General features: G+C 33.0%; 1 long non-coding RNA gene across 1 annotated transcript; it reads left to right on the forward strand.

The window, feature by feature from the left end:
- Window positions 1-5,438: 5,438 nt before the first annotated feature.
- On the forward strand, window positions 5,439-7,673 carry LOC132747335 (uncharacterized). Its single transcript, XR_009628113.1, has 3 exons — window positions 5,439-5,646; window positions 5,941-6,131; window positions 7,506-7,673. It is a non-coding gene; the product is annotated as an uncharacterized LOC132747335 (long non-coding RNA).
- Window positions 7,674-7,691: the final 18 nt, after the last annotated feature.

The raw sequence follows: 7,691 nt of genomic DNA on the forward strand, positions 1-7,691 counted from the left end.
AGAGGTATACCTTCCTGTGTCCAAAACCTATTCGGGGAGCATCACCCAGTTCAACCGGCTCTTGTTTATATATGAAATTAAATAATCATAATATACTTGCATTTAACCCTGAATAATGTTTTTACAGGTGTTCCTAATAATCTTTTAAAAAATAATAGACTTGATGATAATTTTTAATATTAAGATATATCAATCTCAATTTTGATTGAAATTAGCAAAGTCTAAATATTTTTAATCTTTTGACATTTTAGCTATGGAGAGTACATTACCCCACATGATTTACAGAGCTTTAAAGGAGACCCTTTTGTGCAGATGATAAACCCAAGAAAAACAGAATGGACTTGCACAGCAGCATGATCAACAACAGAAAAAATGCCCAGTAATGTTATAACAAGGGTTTACAGGAGATGAATACCACTCCAACAAACTTTAATGGTGTTAATACAACACCTCTGATAAATGGGTTAGTTAATTCTCTCAAATCAAAAAACAAAAGCTGTTGAAGGAATACATGGAAATGCAAAGAGCATAACTCTATACTGAACGGTTTTTTCCTGAAAAATGCCGTCATTTGAAGACTTTAAACTCTCATAATCAGCAATCCCAAGACTACCAGTATTGAAAAAAAAATGGTGTGCTTCAGAGACTTCTTTGTCCCTGGGGAAAATATAAAGTGATCGAGGATTCTAGGTGACTATTCCCCAAATCAAGGGTTAGCCCTTTACGTTTTTTTCTAGTCCCTGCAGATTAATTCCAAAAAAGTCCATCACCAACTTCATCTGCCAAACAGTCCCGTAATGGGGATCCGAACTTAAAGTCCCATTTTGGGTGAGAAACTTGAATTGTTTAAAACTTCTTTACATGGAAACTGATACCGCTGGGTTGAAAAATTCTCACAAAAACAGTGGAAAATGTCTCTCGACACAACACACTCAATCAAGTCCCACTTGGATTTACACATACTAATAATTTAAAAAAACAGTTTAAGATTTCAAAGTGAAAATTGAGAGTGAAGTTAAATTTGAATATGGCCCCTGGTGAAATGGATGTTACAACAAACTTTGATGAAAATCTTGATCGCGTAAAAACTGGGGCAAAGTGCCGAGATTGCCACATGAATTCTGATTTGCTTCATCAGCTTTATCCCCAAGGTGTAGATAATGTTTTTAGCGCAGAGGGGGCACAGCAGGAGGTTCCGTCAGATTTTACTTTCCAGTTATTTGGGCAAGGAGAGTCGGAGACAAATCCAATTAGTGTGTTTCCTGGAATTGTGTCCGGAACCGGTGAAGTATCTCCAAGGTAAATCTTACTTGACTTATCTTATAATATTGATACTATAAATCTTAAAGTACCTACTCGATGTTTGTTAACATAGGTTGATGTTATATTAAGACCTTTCTCTCCATATCTTATATACTAGAAATAGCATAATACCACATTGATAATTGCTTTGTAGGGATAGTCGTATATAATGTTTCTGGAATGATTTAGAAGATGCCACATAAACAAGTTTTTAATACATTTTGTATGACCGTAACAAAACAAGTTTTGAATTACATAATATTTTTTTTAGATTATTAAATTTGCCTCATCCTATTTAAGTATTAGACATAGTGGGAGTTTTTTAACCTGCAGCGGTAAAGGGCAAGCGATTTGAAGTGGGCAGGGAATCCCGATTTTGTGGTGCCACTATCAAGCTATGTTTTAGCTTACAGAGTGTTTATGATTCTACCTTGTTAAGACCACAGCTGTGGATTTTGGTGGTTATAATGACTGTCTTGCCTCTAATGACTCTGTCATAGGAGAAATGAGCCGCGGTCAACCACAAAAACCAACGTTATGCGTTTTTGCGACCAGCATGGATCCAGACCAGCTTGTGCATCCGCGCAGTCTGATCAGGATCCATGCTGTTCGCTATCAGTTTCTCTACTTGTAATAGGGATTGTAAGCGAACAGCATGGATCCTGATCAGAACTGCGGCGGATGCGCAGGCTGGTCTGGATCCATGCAAAGGTCGCAAAGCCATTATGTTGGTTTTGTCGTGACACGGCTCAAATATTGTCTGAATCTTGCCTTGAATCATAAAAATCAAAAGGACATGAAAAATGCAAACATGTACTTTGGTCCTCCCTCACATGATGGTTAAGTTTGCTGCCAGTATAAATATGTGTGGTCATACCAACTTTATAATACTGCATGTTTGTAACGTCCCTTTTTTTCTTTTTGGGAAAATCATGATTTTTTATATAGTTTTGTATACATGGCTGCTGTTCAAATTTAAGAGAAAAAAAAATCATGTTTTTCTTTGAAAAAGGAAGTTTGCTGAATTAAATTCAGATTCTTTTAAATGATTAAATGGGCCATATAACTTTAAAAAAAATCTTTATAACTAATAATATGACGGAGCGAGTTTTTTCTAAAAAAAGCTTTTCAAGCTTCCTGCTCAATTCTGTTACAATTAATTTTATTTTGTCAAATTATCATGTAAATGAAATGTTTAAAAATAAATAAAATATTGTTTTTAAAATAACTAATAATATGAATGTAAGTTAACTCAGCAATAGTATTCAGTAATGTGAATGCGACTGAATGTTGCTTAAAAATGATAAAAGCATGAAAAAAGTAGTTTCCATTTGTTTATCATCTAGTAGACTAAAATTGAAATACATCTTTAATAACTATAAAAATTTTGTTTTTTTATGGGGTAGTCGTATGTGACCTACCTTTAAAGAGGTGAATTCAGTACTTAGACAAATTTTCTTTTTAAAATATAAACAATACTCTTTTTGGTATTTAAGATTTTAATTAATTTGGGTAATTTACCAGGGAAAGCTTTATGTAAGTTTTCCTCCAGGAAAGAAATAATTTGAATTGTCCCCCTGGTTATTAATTGCCTTTTGTATTGAAAATTTTTTTTTCTTTTTTACAAAGTCAGAAAATTTTCGCCCTCCTTATGTTCCTTTAAAACAAGCAGTGGAAGCAGCCATTTCCAAAACACCACAAATCTATTCCACATAATGGTTTTTTGTAGTCCAATTTAAAGCTTTCTTATTTTTAATAATGAAATATTTGTTGGTTGAACCTTTATTTGGGGTTAAAATATACTTGTTGATTGATGATTTTTTGTAAATAAGTTATGATGTAATTTAATACAGCTGAATCAAACATATGTTTAAAAATTATATTATTTATTGTCCTTAAATTGAATCAAGTTCTTATTTCCCATGACAAAGGGGTTTCCCCTGGAAATAGTTTGTAATAAAATTAATTCCAATATCCAAATTATCCTTGCAGATAACGGGGGGGGATATTATTTAAAGAATAACAGTGGGGCAAGTAAAATTGTTTTTTAAAATCTTACTGAACATACAATAAAAAAAAAAGAAAATCAAAATGTGTGGATACGGTTTTGGAAATTTTATGTTTAAAAAATACAGTTTACATTTAACAAAAATCTTATCAATATTTTTGTTAAAAAGTCAAGTTAAAAATGGGTTTTCAGGCCATCTAATGCCCCCAATTTTAAGTTTAGCCGTTAACTAAACAAATACTTAGGTTTTTTCCAAAGTGCCAAAGCCTTTTCCTGAACATTTTTCCTTGATACCTATTTCTTTTTTTAAAAAATGAAATCAGAAATCCAAACCAATTTTTTCCCTTTTTATTCTAATGCCAGCCCTTTAATGCCTTTTGTTATTTAAATAAAATAATCATAAGTTAAATGTTTGTTTAGCCAAATGTGGCCCAAGAATATTTCTATTTTGAAATCCAATTTTAAAAACAAAGAAAAAATAAAATACAAGCCTGTCCCCAAGTTTTGGAAAAATTATTTTTTATTTTCCTACAACATTCAGATTTACATGCATTTTGCTCTAGGTTTTAAAATAGTCCGCTTATAATCGGTCAGCCTTAAGCTAATATTACGGTTCATTTCAGGTTGCCGAAGGCTTTATGAGTACACTTCATCTTGTAATAGCTCAATTTTATATTACAATCCACTTAAGGTTGCTCCAGGTTATATTACATCTCATTGCCTCAAAGTTCAATATTTTATGACAGTCCAGTGCACCAATATTGGTTGCCCAGTGTTTCACTAGTTGCTTAGGAAATAGATATCAATTCTGAGTGCATTGTTGTAGAATAATGCACGGTTCGAGTTCAAATGCGTAGTAATATACTCACGAAGGCCGATAGGCCTGAGTGATTAATTACAAAGCATTTGAACGAAAAACGTGCATTATTATACAATAATGCACGAAGAATTAATATCTATTTCCATTCTAACACATCAAGAAAAATTAGAATTATTATTATTATGTTGGACTTTATGTTTGGTGGTTAAATTTGTTTTCGCCTGAGAGTTTCCCATAGAAACGTTCTTTAAAGGCTGTTCCAGTGGGTTGAAAGAAACTGTTGTTAAATCTACCGTGTGTAGAAACATTTTGAGAATAACGAATTTTGAAAACGTTGGAAAAACTTTGTTTGTTTATTTTATTTCACTTTATAATTTTTCAAGCGAAATACAAATTATTAAAAGTGAAATAAATGTAAAACTTAACTCGTTTGCGACATTAGAATAGCGTACTTGATTTGATTGTTTTGCACGTGCTGTTTGGCGCTACATTGTGACCTCATGTAAACAACACTTAAAACGTCTGTACAGCGTTAACGACTGAATTAAAGATATTGGTGTTCGGATTCATTTTCTTAGTTAGTCCATTTTCTTTCATTCTAGATAGCTTTCACAACAAAATTCGACAAAAATTGTTTTTATTTATCAGATTTTTTTAAACAAAATGGCGCCCTCAATGTGAAAATACACAGGGAGATAATAAGAACGGCGAGTGCATTGTTGAAGAATAATGCACGCTTCGGGCCTTCTTTGTTTATATAGAAAAAAAATCCGATAGTGTTAGAATCAAGGTTTTATCACAACTGGATTTTTATTTCAGATCTCACTTTTTGCCAAAATTTCTATAAAAGCCAGATTTAATTTACACAGGGTTTTATTCCAGCTTGTCTGTAATTGCTTAAGATGTTTTTTTTACAGACAGCTTACATGTTACATCTACACATAAGTTTTGTAACAGTCTTACAATTATTTAAGTGGTGTAAAACATTCCACTTGATATTGCTTATTTATAGCTTGTTGGTAAATGATCAAGGTTTTAATAACCAACATGTAATTGTCAAAAGTCTGGTACAGCTGGCCAATTTATAAAAAACATCTGTCATGGTTTTTTGTACTACCTGCATGCACTTTCTTATGGTTTTATACAAAAGTTATGTAACTTATAAGAACAGAACGGAACATGAATTTTAATTTTTAGATTTGAGCATTTCACTCCTCATCCATAACATGATTCTACATTATTGTGTCATCAAACAATACAAGTATAATAATATAATATTATATAAGGATAAAAGATGGATGAAGATTCTGTTTAATTTTTACAGGTTAAACAGCAAAGGGAACGTTTAAGAAGAGCAAAAGAACCTATCTTAAGTCAGGCGTTCCCGGCTAAGATACACGGCTATGAGTTACGCATAATACAGCAGCCAGAGGAGCAACATAGAGCACGATATCTGACAGAGGGAAGTCGTGGGTCCGTGAAAAACAGGAGTGGGTCTGCTTATCCACAAATCAAGGTATACAGCAAAATTGGCAAAACTTTGTAATAATAGTATAGGTATAAGTCATATCAAAATATGATTCAAAATATGCTGTAAGTGTTACTGTCAGTACTAGTAAACTCTAGGGCCAGACTAACACAGTCCATAAATCCAGTGATCCTGAAGAAACCAAGAGAAGTCATAATTAGTAAATGAAATTGATTGTTTTGTGACATAATTTGCAATTTCACATCGTAACCTTTCAAAACTTGAATATATTTATGCCACAAAGAACAAATAATTATATATGATTTTTTTCCCCATTTTCAGCTCTTTGGTTATTCAGGGGAAGCAACTCTACAGATATTTATTGGAAATGATAGTGGACGTGTGCGGCCGCATGGTTTTTACCAGGCATGTAAAGTTTGTGGGAAGAACTCCACCATGTGTACGGAGAAAGACATAGATGGCACCACTGTCATTGAAATAGAACTGACTTCTGCCAATGACATGACAGCATCGTATGTGTATATCATTTACTCTATAAATATTGTATTACTACAAGGATATATGCATTGAATACATTGTAGCACAAACTTTTTCAAATTTTTAGCTATTAGATTTGACCTGCTTGTTCATGGTGAGCTATCATCAAAAATACATTAAATTTAGCGGAATTTTTTTTTTTGGAGATCGTTCAATGGAGGCTGGTCAGAATTCATGGCAATGTTTGATGGCACAGTTTGATCTTGTTGCCAAAGTTTAGCCAATATTGTAGACGGAGTCACTCTCCATGTTTGAGTTGTTTCCACCACGGTAGCTCTTATCATGCATGTGACAATAAACCCATGTCAAGGACATAATAAACTTATGACATTGTCCATTTCAGGCAGCTTGAAAGCTTATTATTTATGTAAATCAACTAGGGGCATCGGTCGAATGGTTATGGTTGTTGTTTTCAAACCCCTTGCCTCTCATCACTGTTGGTTTGAATCCCAACAGTAATTTTTTCATATGAGGAAGCTATCCAGCTAGCTTACAGAACATCGGTGGTTCTACTCAGGTGCCCGTTTGTGCCTACAATAATGCATGAAAGGTCTTCTTCCACCAGTAAAGCTGGCAAGTCGCCATATGACCTATTCTATGTTGGTGCTACATAAAACCCAATAAAAGATGTAAACTAACCACATTTTAGATGTAAGAGTAAAATTTCTGAACCAGTTCCACCAGCACTGTTACTCAGAATTTGGAAATGGAATTGCAAAATATCTTAATTTTGAAGTTTTACAAAATGTCTTAATTATGAAATTTAAAGTGACATCATGCTCATATTTTCATAGTCAAGTTGAGCTGAATTGACTTTATATTTCAAAAGATTGACTGTTAAAATAGTGTTAGACAAAGAGTTGATATTGGAAAACGTTCAGGATAAAATTATAAATCTGCCTAAAATCTATAAAGACTGCCCCACTCTTTTTATAAACTGAGCGTTAAATTCTAATACATATTTAAAGAATTTTATTTGGATCTGTGCATTATTTATTGTTTATGGGAAGTAAATTATTAAATTAAAAGCAATTATGGTAAAATGAAAACTTATTTTGATATTCACCTTTTCACTCACTTTATACCCTTGCAAGGATTTCTGACGATGGACAAAAGTTTTTGAAATATCTTCTTGTACTGTTAAAAATTGAAGAAACCAGTTGGGAATTTCTCACTTCAGACTGGAAGAGGTCATAATATTAATTTTAAGGATGCTCTTGTTATGGAAGGTAACTTAACAAGGGTAACAGTTCTGCAACAGGTAGTCAATTTCTTTTAACATAGATGTTAAATATTTCAATGTCCAAACATAGAAGTTATTCTAGTCTTAAAATTAGTTTAATTTACAGGGTTGACTGTGTAGGAATTCTTAAACTGAGAAATGCAGATGTTGAACAGAGGATAGGAATTGCTAAAGCGAAGAAGAAAAGTACGAAAGCTCGGATGATATTCCGTAGTGACGTTTCAGAAACCATGTGGGAACCCACAGGTTCTTCAAGTGGCATCATCCACCATTCTTTGTAGTATGTTGTTTT

The sequence above is a fragment of the Ruditapes philippinarum genome, unplaced genomic scaffold (assembly GCF_026571515.1).
Source record: "Ruditapes philippinarum isolate M1 unplaced genomic scaffold, ASM2657151v2 ctg12751_1_1_1_1, whole genome shotgun sequence".
Taxonomy (NCBI): Eukaryota; Metazoa; Mollusca; class Bivalvia; order Venerida; family Veneridae; genus Ruditapes; species Ruditapes philippinarum.